Source organism: Adiantum capillus-veneris, chromosome 23 (genome assembly GCF_014529385.1).
Source record: "Adiantum capillus-veneris isolate H3 chromosome 23, ASM1452938v2, whole genome shotgun sequence".
Lineage (NCBI taxonomy): Eukaryota > Viridiplantae > Streptophyta > Polypodiopsida > Polypodiales > Pteridaceae > Adiantum > Adiantum capillus-veneris.
Window position 1 is genome coordinate 63,501,178 of NC_140953.1, and position 15,607 is coordinate 63,516,784.

Sequence of the window (15,607 nt, forward strand, 5' to 3'; positions counted from 1 at the left end):
AACTACCACCATCAAATTTGGGCTAAAAGATTGAGGAAAAAAAGGGTGGAAACCATATGTTGGCAAAACTGACCATAACTCTGAAATTCTAAACTTTTGATGGTAGAGACCTCAAAAGTGATCCAAATTCAAAAATTTGTGGATTAAGAGCATTAGCAGACTCTCTAGAAGCAATCTGGAAAATTTGGCCAGAATTTGTGGAGGAACATTGATCGCGATCCATGTACCCCAAAGACCATTTTTGGCGAAAAGTGATCAGTGACATTGAGCATAAATGGGAAACTGCTTTGATCAAGTTTGCTTGAAAGAAAAACTCAAAAATCACATCAAAATTGAATGTTAGGGCAAAAACAGCAAAAACAGGGATTCATAACAAAATTGGGTAAATCTTGAGATTTTGGGATCCAAATTTAAAAAGGGGTGAGATTTAGCTTCTAAAGGGCATAGAGAACCAACAAAACAAAATTCATGAAAAAATGATGTCAAACATGGATCGCAATCCATGTACCTTTTTGACATTTGGGGCTAATATTTGACAAGTACATTCCTGATAACTAGTGGAACAACTTTGCCAAAAGCGAGCATGTCAAGAAATTGAAAAAAGTTGGTCAAAATAGCAAATACAAAAACTAGTCAAAAACCATAGGACAAATAGAAAAACTTGCTTTTGAATGACAAAAACTACTCCAAATCCAAAACTTTTGATACCATAGTATCTAGTAAACATGTTGATCCTGATGGTACCAAGAAATGTCATTTTGGCTTCCAAACATGGATCGCGATCCATGTACCTCATGAAAAAAAATTGATTTTTTTTTTACTGAGATTTGAGCAATAGGTAGGTGAGACATAGAGAAACACTTTTCCCAAAAGAAGTATATGCACAAAAGTTGCAAAAAGAGGTCAAAAGAGCAAAAAATAGAACATTCTTTAAACTGTCACAGCAGACTGTAGAAGTCAGTTTTGATTGGGAAAAACTGATCCAATTCAAAAAGATTTGTGGAGCAAGCTATAAACATCATAAGCTATCAGCACACCAAAAGATCAAGTCCAAAAGTGATGGAACATGGATCGCGATCCATGTACCCCAAAGGAATTTTTGGACAGAAAATTTCTCAACCTGGCAGAGACCATTGTGAACAAAAGTCCCCAAGGAAGCATTGTCAAAAAAGTTCAAAAGGTGGGTGAAAAGAGTCAAAAACACTGCAAAGAGGAAGACCCTAAAACAAACCTAGGGATTGACTTTTGCCTGACCTAAACAAGTCCAAATCACACAAAAACCATATAGCAGGGATCAGTGGACCAAGGGGAAGCTCTGTGCCAAGTTTCATTACCATCTGACACATAGGTACATGGATCGCGATCCATGTTCCTTTGTCACAAATTCATACCAAACTTGCTCCATAGCTGGGGGACATCACAAGGTATTCAGTGGTCTTTTCAAAATTGAATTTGGATACCAAAAACCAAACCAAAAGCCCAAAACTGCCAAGTACTCTGAGCAAGTGCAAGAATTGACCTAACTTTCAATCTAGAGGTCCATTTTCAAATATTTTGATACCATAGGACCTCCTAGTCATGCTGAATTTGATGATATGAAGAGAAGTCAATTTGGGCTCCAAATATGGATCGCGATCCATGTTCCCAAAGTGACAAATTGAGTTGAAACTTTCCAGATTAGTAGTGCATGCACAAGGAAACATATTCCCAAGTCCAGTTTTGGAAAGAATTGAGCAAATTCGGGTCAAAAGGAAGCAAAACACATGACATACTGAAAACCGCAGTGCAGACCTAGTGTTGGCCATTTGACTGTTGGGTAGCAAGCCAGATAATCATGTCTAGCTCATAGGAATTTACCCCTATAGCATGCACGTAACATGAGTCTATAGTGGAGATTGCATGAATAAAAGCAACGGTCAATATCACTTCAAAAGGCTATATGTAAAAAGTAGACTTAATAGAAGAGGAGCGTGTGTTTGTTTCAAGGTCTGTCGAACTCTCTCTCTCTCTCTCTCTCTCTCTCTCTCTCTCTCTCTCTCTCTCTCTCTCTCTCTCTCTCTCTCTCTCTCTCTCTCTCTCTCTCTCTCTCTCTCTCTCTACTGCACCATCATGCTTCCATAGCCTCTCCTTCCTCTACAGATGGTATCATAGCCCAGGTGGGCCGCCTAAACAAGGCTCTCGGCTCGACTCAACGCCCGGGTGCAGCCGCCTATGCAGAGAAAAAGGACGAAATAAATCTGCGAGTTTTTGCCCATAAGCGGCACCAGTGAATGTGCCCTGTCCTAAGAGTGCAACTTCGACACTGCATCAGATCCTAGTTTGGCCTTCCCAACCCCTCGTGAGCAGTTTTGTTACCCATGCCATCGCCTAGTTTCGACTGCAGTAGAAAATTTGTTTTTTCTTATATTTGTGTTCACACTTTTATAAATTGGCCACTCCTTTACTCTGTCAAGTGGGTGTTCCCACCTCGGGTATCCTCGACCCTGCAGTACGGTACTCAGCATTGATGATTGAAAGCACTTTTGAGCTTTTTTTGCGTGTTTTTCAAACCGCTATTGCAAAGTATTGCTTGTACATGAGCAATTTTCAAACACTTCCGACAAAGTAAGCTTTTTCCTTTTTTTCTTTGGTGGTGAAACTGGTCATTCAAGGCACAACTGGAATTCCCAAAGAACTTCAAAATACCGCTTGAGAGGTTGATCAGCAAGGATTTTTGTGGCGTATCACAAAGCATATCAAGGATGGCTTCAAAAGTGGATAAGTTTAATGGATCCGGCTTCCACACTTGGCAGATCAAAGTTAAAGGCTATTTTATGCGAAAAAATTTATGGAACGTCGTCAAGCCGCTATCAACCAACGAATCTGGCACATCTGCTGCAGTTACAAGAGCATTATCTGCCGAGCAACAAAGGAAAGACGAACAAGCTTTTGGTATCATTCTAACTTCCTTAGAAGATGACTTTATTCATTATTTGGATGATGTTGATTCTTCAAGTGCTGCCTGGATAAAGTTAGAGAAGCTTTTCGGTGCCAAAGCTAAGTATTCAAAAATGAGTTTAAAAATGAAATTATATTCTATTCGCATGCGTGAGGATGAAAATATTGCAGCTTTAGCTAATAGACTGAAGAGCATCAGAACACAGCTAGTTTATGTTGAAGCCCCTGTGCCAGATAAAGACCTTATAGCCGTTTTTCTCAATAGCCTCCCTGCAGAATTTCATCAAATTGTCACTATTTTAAAGGAGAAGGATCCTCTACCTTTTTTGGATGGTATTGTTAACTCATTGCAGGAAGAAGAGAAACGAGTACCACGAATCAGCTCTTTTGTACCAACTACATATGTAGCCCGTGGTTGCACTTCAACTGCCAATTCCACCAGGTCTACTACCAGCACTAGACCTTGTGCTATATGTGGACGCAGCAATCATCAAACCAAGGATTGTTTCAGCAAAAATCCTTGCACCCATTGTGGAAAGACTAATCATCCATCGGACAAATTCTTTAAGAAGAACAAGCGACATATCGATATGGTTGAAGGTGATGAAGACGATGCAGCACTAAGCTTTTTGTAGAAAGTGATGTCCTGTAGTTTGTTTTTCTTTAGTCCATCTTTATGTTTCCATTATGTCAGTTATTTCTCAATAATTGTATGGGTTATAGACACTGCCTTAAATAAAATGGTAAGACCACCCTTGTTGTTTGGTCGAGTTCTGGTATGCCTCACACTGATGGTTGTTTGAGGGAAGTACACACACACACACCTATGTTATTGTCAAGGGGGGGACTGCTACTCATGGTTTTGGGTGAATGAACTCTGCCATGGCCTGTCTGTCTTGAGTCCATTGTCAGTAGTTTGGGCTTGAGGGGGGGGGGGGGGGGGGGGGGGGTTGTTGGGTAGCAAGCCGGTAGTCGTGTCTAGCTCATAGGAATTTACCCCTATAGCATGCACGTAACATGAGTCTATAGTGGAGATTGCATGAATAAAAGCAATGGTCAATATCACTTCAAAAGGCTATATGTAAAAAGTAGACTTAATAGAAGAGGAGCGTGTGTTTGTTTCAAGGTCTATCGAAATGTCTCTCTCTCACTCTCTGTTGCACCATCATGCTTCCATAGCCTCTCCTTCCTCTACATTGACCTGTCAAAACAAGTCCAAATCCAAAAATATTTGAGATTTAGCTTGTGGATATAGTCAAGAATAAGCTGTCAAGAGATCAAGTCCAAATGTGGTTGAACATGGATCGCGAACCATGTATCTCAACCTCAGAATTTGATGAAAATTGATATAGAGTCTACATATGACCTTGTCTACACACAGCCAAAATTTGGGAAAATTTTGAGAAAAATATTTGACAGAGGAACATGGATCGCGATCCATGTACCTCTGCATAGTGGGGGTATCTGACTTCATGATCTTGTAGGTATACTTGAGTACATTCCAAATCTCAAGTTTGAGCTAAAAATACCTTCTAGAGACCAAGATAGAAGCCAAAGGTTCTGTGCACTGGTCCTGAGACGATTTTGAGTGATGTTTCAAGTGCAGTTCACTAAAAGTGCTCTAACTTTTGATACACAACTCCAAATTGAGTCAGGTATAGCTAGGAAGAAAGCTTGCGGGCAATACCACACACCTAGACCTGAGTTTTGGTTTTAGAGCTGAGTTTTTCCAGGTTTCCAAAATCCAAACTTTCAGGGTACCCCAAGACCAGTTTCCAAAAACCAAATAAGTCACAAATTCTTGACTTTTGAGAGACCTGATCAAGGGCCAAAAGAGATAAGTTGCACTAAGCCAAAGTGAGCTTGTCAAGGATTGTCTTGAGAGTTTTGAGTGAGCCTTCACCATGAAAAATCATCCACCACCACCAGAGTTCTCTACTCCACTCAGAGACATGAAAAACGTTGCAATGCCGACAACAATGGGATTGGGAGAATACATAGAGGAGAGGCATCCACTGATCAACAAACCAAACGTGAGATTCATCAAAGCCAATAAATCCATGAGAGTGCTTACAGATTACGTACATGAGGGCTTGTATAGGTTCACAAATGGAGATCCATATATCTTCTACAAGTGTGTAGAGCCCTACGCTAGAGGTTTGAGAATCTCTATGCGTTCATGTATACAGATGCTAACGGAGTGCAAGTTTTGATGGTAGATAAGTATGGACATAAGTACAAACTTGTTGATCCAACTGACCTAGAGAGATATACGTACAAGGGTACTCCAATCTCTACTTACTTTCAGCCAAAAACGATGTCAGAGTACACATCAGAGAGGATTCCACCGAGATTTTCTCCGAGACAAGAGGTGAGAGCTAAAGACATCTTTCCAAGAGACCATGAATTGGTTAGATTAGTGACTAAACCACAATGATTAAGACCATATCAAGTGGCTCAATGTGTCAAAACAAAATACGATGGGTCAGGGGATCCATATGCTTATGTCTCACTCTTCAAACAAGTTTTGAGAGCTGAACAGATTGCAGATTTCTATACTCAGTATGAGGGATTTGGGTTGACATTAGAAGGAACAGCTTTGACTTGGTTCCAACCACTAAACATAGATGAATTCCCAAACATAGCACAACTCTTACAAGAGTTTGTAGAGGAGTTCTCAAAAAGGGAAATCAAACATAACAAGGTGTCACAGATCTACGCTTTCAAACAGAAAAAAAATAAAAAGGTAAGGGAATCTCTGCTTCACTTCAACCAATACATAGACAAATGTGTTGTGAGAGAGTTACCGCAAGATGAGAGGATATGATTTCTCTTCATAGAGGGCTTGAGGAATGAAACTCTCAAAAAGGACCTACCTTTGAAAGGATGCACGACATTTCAGCAAGTCACTAGAGAAGCTCTTTATCTAGTTGACAATTGTAAAACCTACGGAGAGGTGACTGAAGATACAGACAACACGACCAGTAGTGTCTCATCTCCAAAGAGCAAATCAACACCAAAGAAAGATGTTCAAACTCCTTGGGAACCAATCATTGATCAAGTGGTCGATGGGGTAATTAGAAGAATAAACCAAGGCTACAAACAAAACCTGAATGTACAACAGCCTCAATTGAGGAGATGTAATACTTGTGGAGGGGATCATCCCACTCCATGGTGTAATGCTCAGCCGAAACTGCAACGTATACTAGGGCAGCAACCACCTCTTCTGAATGATGAGAGAGTAGTAGTCAACTACACTCAACCAACGTATGTTCCACAACCCATGAGAAATCAGTACTCCATGGATGCAAATATGCTCATGTTCATAGCGAATCAGGAGTATGGTTCAAAGAACATTCTTACTAGGCAAGAACAACCATTGGCTGTATCACCAGCTATGAAATAAGAAGGTCCATGCTATGAGTGTGGAGGTGATCATTGGGCATGAATTTGTACAAACAAGGGTCCACAAATAAAAATATTTGTATTCTGTGAACGTTGTGGAAGAGACCATCTATACCAACATTGTGCTAAAATTCCAGACTACAAAGGAAAAGCAACAATGAACGGTGTAAGCGTAATGCCTTCTTCAAGCGGATCCGAGGTAGAACCCGCCCTTCCTTTAAACATGATGACTCAAGCTCAAGCTCAAGAAGCTGCCAAAAACAAATCAGTTGAAGAAGCCACATTGCCTGTTCAAATAGAAATTGAGAACATATCGTGAGAACTTTTGGAAGACTGGAAATTAAAACGATACAAAATGAAAGCGAAGAGGCTGAAGGAGAAAATAGCTTTGGAAACTGAACTGCACCAAACCAAAGAACAACTTAAACATGAGCAAGAAAACACAAAGGGACCTAAAGAGTCAAAGACTAACTCGGGAGGTTCAGTCTTGGTCGACAAAGTCTTTGAACCTTTGGATGTGATCTTGAAAGCTTATGATGCTAGGTTAAAGACCAACCAAACCCAGAAGGATATATGGCTAACATGTCCTCATCCAAGGTATGAAAAAGAGAGGTTGCAAATGTGCAAGGAGCTCATCCAGAAGGCCCAAGATCTTATGATACAGTTCCAAATGCTCCAAAATGGAGTTTCTAATCCGTGAAAAAATCTAGGAATTGGAAAGTCTTGGTATTGTAAACAAAAACCAAGAAGAGCCAAGAGTTGAGGCACCTTAGATACAAGGGAAGTAGCCAATACCACAGATGGGGTGGGTTTACAAGTAGTGATGCCTATTCCGGAGGTAGAAGAACCGTGGCCACAATCCTTGTGGGAATCAATCAAAAACAGAAAAGATGGAAGTGCAACACAAAAGTTGGCACCTATCCCTGAGATAAACATGGATCACGAATTTTTCCCAGGGGATATAAGATCTTTATATGGGGATGTTGGGTTTGTCGCATCTGAAGAGAGTAAACCACACTCTCTAAAGACTTTGCCATCCTTCATAGGAGAACTTGAAACAAAATTGGAGGTCAAAATGGTACCTTCTCAGTGGAAAGCCACACCAAAAATGATGGATACCAAGAGCTTGCATGAATTGATGTCTTCTCCGATACAATGCACACTTTATCTCTCAAAACTACTAAACATTAGACCGCATCTATGGGGCCAAATGGGCAAAAACCTGGAAAACATGGGGTTAAAAATCCCGTCACATGACCAACTTGCAGACAAAAACATGGATGACACCTCGCCTAAGAAGCCACTACCAGTAAATAAGGTGGGTGATTATTGTGGGTGATTACTGTGAAGGTGAAGAAGGAAACACCACCTTACCACTTGAGTACAAACGAGTAAAGACGGTTGCTATATTAGATAGTGGGTGATTACTATGAAGGTGGTAAATAAGGTGGGTGATTACTGTGAAGGTGAAGAAGGAAACACCACCTTACCACTTGAGTACAAACGAGTAAAGACGGTTGCTATATTAGATAGTGGGGCAGGAATCACCATTGCAACCAAAGAAATATGGGAAAAATGGAGAAAGCCTGCTCTTACAAAAACTCGAATGAAACTATAATTAGCGGATGGATACATGGAAAAACCGATAGGAATATTTGAACAAACCATTATCCTCGTGTGGCATAGAGTGTGAGCACACCTTTGCCATAATGAATCTTGATAAGAGCAACAACTTTGATATCATATTGGGCAGACCATTCATGCATCAGCTCAAAATGGTACAAGACTGGGGCTCTGACTATATCTACCTGAGACACAAAGAGGTCACTAAAAAAATTAGTGTCAAAGATCATAGTTAAGAGATGTAGAATGAACCCCGAGGGAAGAATTAAACTCCACAACTGATTTCAAAAGCGAAGCGCATATTTGGATGTACGGAGCCCATGAGAGTGGAAGTCTTAGAAAAGAAGATTGCATCCTAGAGAGTTCGATAGAAGATGAAGCTTATATTCTAGAACCATTTCTAGAGGAGTTATTTGAACCCTTTGGATGGGATTAAAAAGTGGCAACTCTTGATGTTTGCGTAAATGAGGTGAAATACACCAAATTTTGTGATGAAGATGGCTATGATATAACTCCCTTGTTTACAATAAAGGTGTTGAAGGAAGCTAATGAAGTTTGTGAGTGTGAAAGCAGAAAAGGTGAAACAGATAGCTACCTCATGAAGCATGATGCCAAAGTGCAAATGAAGGAAGCAGAGCAACAACGAGAATATGTCATCATTGACATACTTGAAGAATCGACAAAAGCTGTTTCAAGGAAGTCGACTCCAGAAAAAGCGCAAATGAAAGCAAATGAAGGAGAAAATATTCCAAAGTCAATGTCAAATGTTCACAAAATGCAAGATCAAAAGAAGAACAAGGACAAAGAAGAAGATCGATTGTCTCCTACAACGATCAAATTTAGCATATGCGGAGAAACAGGACTCAAAATCACATGTTCAGTTGTGATAGATCCAAAAGCGACAAAGAATCTAATGTCTTATGGAACCTGGATAATGATGGAAAAGCCTCCAATCACCGAGCTAGAGGAGATCGTGTATACGAGTTCAAAAAAGCCAATTCCTAGCTTCAGAGTGGCAGAAGCTGTACTCAAGTTGAGTACCGGGGAGTATAAGGATACTTTCCACATAATCGACTCCCATCACATCAAAGAGAGTCTGGTCTTGACAAAAAGCTGGAGGAACATCTTCTTTTGACAACAATCAAAAGCTTCAATAACAACACATGTAAGAGTTCATGAAGCTTCTCAAATCCATGCGGAGAAGAAATCGCCAACCATGGTGGAAAAAGGTAAAGCAAAGGTAAACACTGAAGTATATCAACCTCGCAAGACGACTTTATCTCAACACGCCTACATCAGACTTCCAATGAAGCTACTACATCAAGAGCCAAACCATCAATAATGCAATGGAAACCGAAACAAAAAGTCTATCAACCAAAGTTTCCATCACAAAAAAGCATCAAGAAGAAGCCAAAGGGAATAAACCAAGTGTTGGTATCCAAAGACCACATCAAAGTCAAAGACCCAGTTTGGATACATGAAGCACAAGTTCAGCCTCAACAACATAAAGTGAAAGGGTAGGTAGCATCAAACGAGTCAATCATTGCTCAGGGCTACCCAAGGAAACGCTAATGTTTGGGCTAGAAAGCCTAAAGTAACAGCCTGGATCTACTCACCTCAAGAAAGAAGTTCTACAAGGAGCAAGCCGAGCTATCAGCGAAAGACAAACAACTCAAATAGGAGAAAGAAAAACCGCAAAAGGCAGAAGAAAATACCTTCCAAGCAAGCAATGCAACAAGCATGGGTACCAAAGTCAGACCTCAAACAAGCTACACAATGCAAACAGGTGCAACAACAGATAATTCTATTCAAGCTACTCGAAGCGCAAGGATTTTATGAAAGTAACACTCAAATATGGTTACAAAAATCGTAGCTCAATATGGAACAACCAAGAGAAATCATGCAGCACAAGCTTCTACACAAAGGCAAGCAATGATAACCAATAGCCAACAAAGGCCAATTACAACCAAGGCTGCTGAAATCTATAGATGGATACCTCATCATCAACTACAAAGTCAAGGCTTTTACAACGGAAATCATCAGGTTTGGATACCAAAGCCTAGTGTCCATCGAATTATAGGAGAAGGTAAAATGCCAAAAATGGTCACACAAGGACCAAAGACAAGGTGGGTTCCAAAATCGCTCGTGGACACTCAATCACAGAAAACCCACACATCTCCACAACCACTTCTCATGGAAGATAAAGCAAAGGCTCCATCAATCTCTACAGCAGCTGAAGAACTTGTTTCACAAAGTAGTGACAACATACGACAAGCAAGTCAAGAGGAGCCAAAGTATGCCAACCTAATCGAAAAAATGGTGGCATCCAGAGACCAACACAATGGAAAAGGCCTAAATTTCCAGAACTTATGGAATTGGATTTCTGGCCTTGAACAGGTAAGTCCAAGTCGTCATTAAAAATACATGGCATAAAAGTCTCTCTCTCTCTCTCTCTCTCTCTCTCTCTCTCTCTCTCTCTCTCTCTCTCTCTCTCTCTCTCTCTCTCTCTCTCTCTCTCTCCTCTACTCTATAATCTCTCGTGTGTGATAATTTGTCTCTTTCCATTAAATAAGATGCTCAAATATCTATTTAGCTAGGCCCTATTTCCTAACAATATCTTCATAGAATGAGGCCACTGTGGATTCCAAATGTTCTCCATGATCTCAACACATCTTGCCTCTGTTCATTGTTTCTTCCACCGCACACTTGGTTGATCCTTTTTCGTATGTCTACCTCAAGAAAACATGCAACTTGAGCTACCTTTCTTCCTATATGTTTGCTAAAAACTTGAGCAACCCAAGTTCTCACTTCGAGAACTCTTTGTTTCCTTTTATATTATTATGTTTTAGCTCAAAATCTACCACTACCACTAGGCATGACACCTCCCAATCAGGACATCAGACAACCCATCACAACAAGGAGATCATAAACTCGACATACCTCGGATAATTCCGCAGAGAGGGAGGAGCCTTTACACTCCATCACTGGCTATAAGGAGCCACCCACCATAAAAAAGTTATGCACATCCCACCACCCGAATGCATAAAAGAGGCAAACCCGCTCACGATCCCAACCATGAGCAAACAACAGGCTTTAGAGAGAGCCGAGCCCTTTCTTGGGCCTCCAGAAGCTGCCACCCAAATGGACACTCCGCGAGAGGAGAAGCAAACAGACCTAACTACCGTTTTCCCTCCCCATGAGGAGGAGGGAGGGGCAGTCACTCCGTGCGCCAAAAATAAGGGACTAATACAGGAGGGGTGAAGCGGGAGCACGGAACATCCCGACTCCTCACCCCAAAGAGAACCACTGCATACCACCCTAACCAGGCCACCCTCCAACGACACCTGCAAGCTTAATGCCCTGCCGCCACAGGCGCAACCGCGAGCCTCCGGCTCATGTGCCCTCGCAAGCCGCAGAAAGAGAACAAGGTGCTCCACGAAACCCTAGGGTCTTTCCCTTTGATACCAAGGCAAGGTATTTATATTGAAGGTGTACTCTATGTAGAAGGCCATATTGCATTCTTCTTCTTTCCTATAGAGCAGTAGGAATAGGAAAGTAGGTGTGTCAAATCTTTCAAGCTGGTCTATTTAAATAGAATCCCATGAGATGCTCTATTTGGCGTTGAGCTAGATAAAACGGGGGGGGGGAGGGTGGACGTGGAGGAGAAAGGGGGGGGGGGGGGGGGGGGGGGGGGGGGGAGAGAGCATCTTAAGATTTTTTTCCATGCAAGTGGAATCTCTCCTATGCCTTTGAAGGGAAAAAGGTGGGAAATGGCACGTGGACGAGAGGGAGGGGGAGAAACTAATGTCATGTGGGAGCCTCCCCTTAAAGTGCCATGGGGTTCCAAACCATGGGATCAATGGTCCCAATTGAAAGGTTGGATGGCGGTTGATCTAAACCATTGATCAGTTAAATCTAAACTCGGGATCCCGAGTTTAGATTTTACAAAACTAATCTCGGGAAGCCAGCCACGTGGACCTACGAGGGATCTAATCTCAAGACGCCCTCGCTTCCCCAATCGGGTTTTGAATCCTCACCGTTAGCTTGAGGAGCAGACACCTTGACCAACATGCCCGCGTGCGCTTGGTCGAAATAGATGTGATTCCACATCAATTTGAAGGTAAACTCGGGATCTCAACATAAAAGCTAAACTCAGGATCCCGAGTTTAGTTTTTACCCATCGACGGCTGAGATCTCCAAATGCAGGGCCCTTGATCCTATGGTTGAGACCCCGTGGTACTTAAAGCTGAGGGTGGGGGGAGAAGAGATTTTTTTCGTATGTTTTACCTTTTACTGCCATGCATCCTCTGTTTGTGTGTGTGTGTGTGTGTGTGTGTGTGTGTGTGTGTGTGTGTGTGTGTGTGTGTGTGTGTGTGTGTGTGTGTGTGTGTGTGTGTGTGTGTGTGTGTGTGTGTGTGTGTGTGTGTGTGTGTGTGTGTGTGTGTGTGTGTGTGTGTGTGTGTGTGCGCGCTGCCTATAAAGACAGTGATGCCCATGGAAAGCACAATGGCGATGGTGGGGAATCCTAGTGTGGAGGAAGACAACGCCTAGTTTCGCTAAAAACTCTCTCTCTCTCTCTCTCTCTCTCTCTCTCTCTCTCTCTCTCTCTCTCTCTCTCTCTCTCTCTCTCTCTCTCTCTCTCTCTCTCTCTCTCTCTCTCTCTCTCTCTCTCTCTCTCTTTCTCTCTCTCTCTGCCTGATTTGCATGGCACAAAGAGGATCTTAGGCAGGGGGGAGCACACAGCCAATGGAATTGGAGCTGATCTCTTGAGACAGCTAATTCCAGTGTTGAAGGATTTTAGCTACTAGTGTGGGAAGACTTCAGACAGCAGACTGAACAGAAATCAGAGACTAGACTGAAATGTGGATACTAAAATAAGAATCAGACTTATAGACTGGAATAAGATTCAGATTCAGATTCAGATTCAGATTCAGAAGACTGGACGAGAAGTAAGTATCACTGAAATATATGCCATGATTGAGATTACAGATCAAGATTACAACGAATATGATTACGGAAGGAAAGTACAGCCGACAATACTGCCACTGATGCTCGAGTACAATTATAGCCCAAAGTGCTAATACAAGTGATAACAATTGCCAACCCGATAATAATGTAATGGGCCCTATTTATACACATCGGGTTTACTGTAGTAATTACTCTAGTAATTACTAAGTAATTCGATGCCCATCTTCTAAGAACACGTTCGCACATGGTGGTTATCCAGCCGTCTACATCCTTCCCTTCTTTCTTGAATTTTGGCAAGATTCCAAAATTTTTGAAAAATCCCCTGTCTGATTCTGATGTGAGACTGAAAAATCCATCGTCTGGTTCTGATGTTGGGATGCTAGCTTGACCTCATAGAGAATGGCCATTCAAAGATTATGAGTAGGAGTTCAAGAAGGACCACGGAGTGTGGGAGGCAGAGGAAAAGGCCAAGGAGGCCAAGGTGGAGCTGTCATCAGGCCAAGGTAGAGCTGTCATCTCTCCCTGCCTGCTGAGAAGAAAAGTCGCCACTGAATTCTGAGATGGAACTACCCAGTATCCTTCCATTGGACCGTCTTCCTTTTGCCTTTGCTCTTTGACCGAGATGGTGCCTGAGAAGTCCCAGCACCAGCATTCTCCTTCTGAATCAGTCGGTAAATGGCCTCCTGCTCAAGCTGATCCCGCCGGTCTATGGTCATCTCTACCTCATAAGGCATGAGAGAATGATAGGTTTTGGTGTGAGGATCATACAGTGTACGCCTGCCCTTGCTCAGTCTGGTTCGAGCCAGCTTACGACAATGCGAAGCAGTATGGATCCATCCTTCTGGAAGAGGCTGATTTGTTTTGACGCGAGCTTCAAAAAATTCTCAGCCATCTCCCTGTACTGCTGTGCCAGACCCGACTTTGCTGCAATGTCTTTTTCAAGAAATTTGGAAGATTCGACCGTGAGTTGTAGCAACTCATTAGTAATCCTGGTCAATCCTCGGACTTGAATCTTCCACTGGCCCATACACAGCTGAATCCTATGCAGCTCCTCTTTCATGTCATTGATTTGGATAGCATCATTGAGCAATGTCTGCCAAGTCTTCCATTCCATAGTTGATCGCTCATACCAATCCTGAAGCTCATCAGTTATTTTGAAATATGTGAGTCGATCAACTGGTTCTTGATGTTGAGGATACAGCGCTGGAAAGAATCTTGACAGCTCAGTTTCTCTTGCTGGAATAGCAAACAAGAGAACTGGAGAATCATATACAAATTCCAGGAAATTGAGAACAGCCTGGTTCTCCTGCTGCATCATATTTCTGGTGATTCTCACTAGCTGGAACAGGGTTCGGAGAGCAGTTTCCTGTGCTACTACTGACATTCGCGTTTGAGGTCCTCTGCTAGTGGCTGTTTGGTCCTCAAGAATGGCTTTGACTCTCTGATCCAAAACACCTCTGGCAGCTTGCATTTGTACCAGAACTTCCTTGAGTTGTACCCTAACATCCTTCATGCAGCGGTAAGTTGGTTTGTTACCCCAGCAGAAGTTCCAATTCTAGAGCTAACGACCGACAATCTACAGTAGACTGTCTTTGCCAGTGTGGGTTTGCCACTTTCTCATCAGCATTGAGTATCCATTCCGGAACTCGTTCCAATAGCTGGACTGTACTGGGATGCGCAGGTAGTCTACAAGCTTCTTTATCATGGAAAGCAGCTGATTTCCAATGTTCTACCATTTCCCTAGCTCCCACATATAGTCTTTGAAATCTTTCCAAGTCAATCTAGAGAGCATCATCCTCTAGATACTGTCTGGTGATGGAGGCATGTTGATGTCTCAGTTGCTTATTCAAACTAATGAGCTGCAGTGAATGCTGATGATCAGCCACTGGTCCCTCATCCTGAACTTTCATTTTCCCTTTAGCCTCTCTGTTGTGATGGGACTAATCAGTTGGCTGATTCCCAGTGTTACTGGGCTGCTGCTCTTCAATCTGCTGATTACATGACTGGTGCTCTTTATCATGTCCTTCCTGCTGACCCTCATTCTGGTCTGGCTGGTCTGGCTGTGACTGGCCTCCTTCATCTGGCCCTGTCCCACCAGTACCGGGTCCTAGAGGTGGAGATGGTGGTGGGGCATCATCATCGTCCTTTGTATGCCCAGTTTCTTGATCATCCTCCTCATGATCAGCTGCATCTTCTTCATCCTCATCCGGGGAAGTCTGTTGCTCAATATAATCCATTATAGATTGGTTCATCAGAGCATTATTGAACTCACCCACCTTGTCCTGCAAATCGCTCTGCATACTTTCCATCAAGGACTTTAAATTTTCTAAGTCGAAAACAGCATTGCCTAAAGGGTTTAAAATTTCAGACAAGCTATTGTAGATGTATCTGTCAGTCACAGCGAACGCTTCAGCGCTATATGGTGCAATAGCAGCTTTCTGAATTCCGCCCGCTTCATCCTGAGCATCGTTTCAGCTTGCTCGGCAGCACTCAGTGCTTCATTCCTTTGACTTTTGATGATCATAATTTCAGACTCAGCCTTAGCTAACTTTTTGTTCAACAACTCTTGAGTCCTTGCTGATTGATCTTCCAGTACCCTGTGTTTTATGTTCTGCACTTCCTGGGCTTTCTGGAGTGTTTCAATCTGATGCTGTGCTTCTGCCAAGTCATCTTT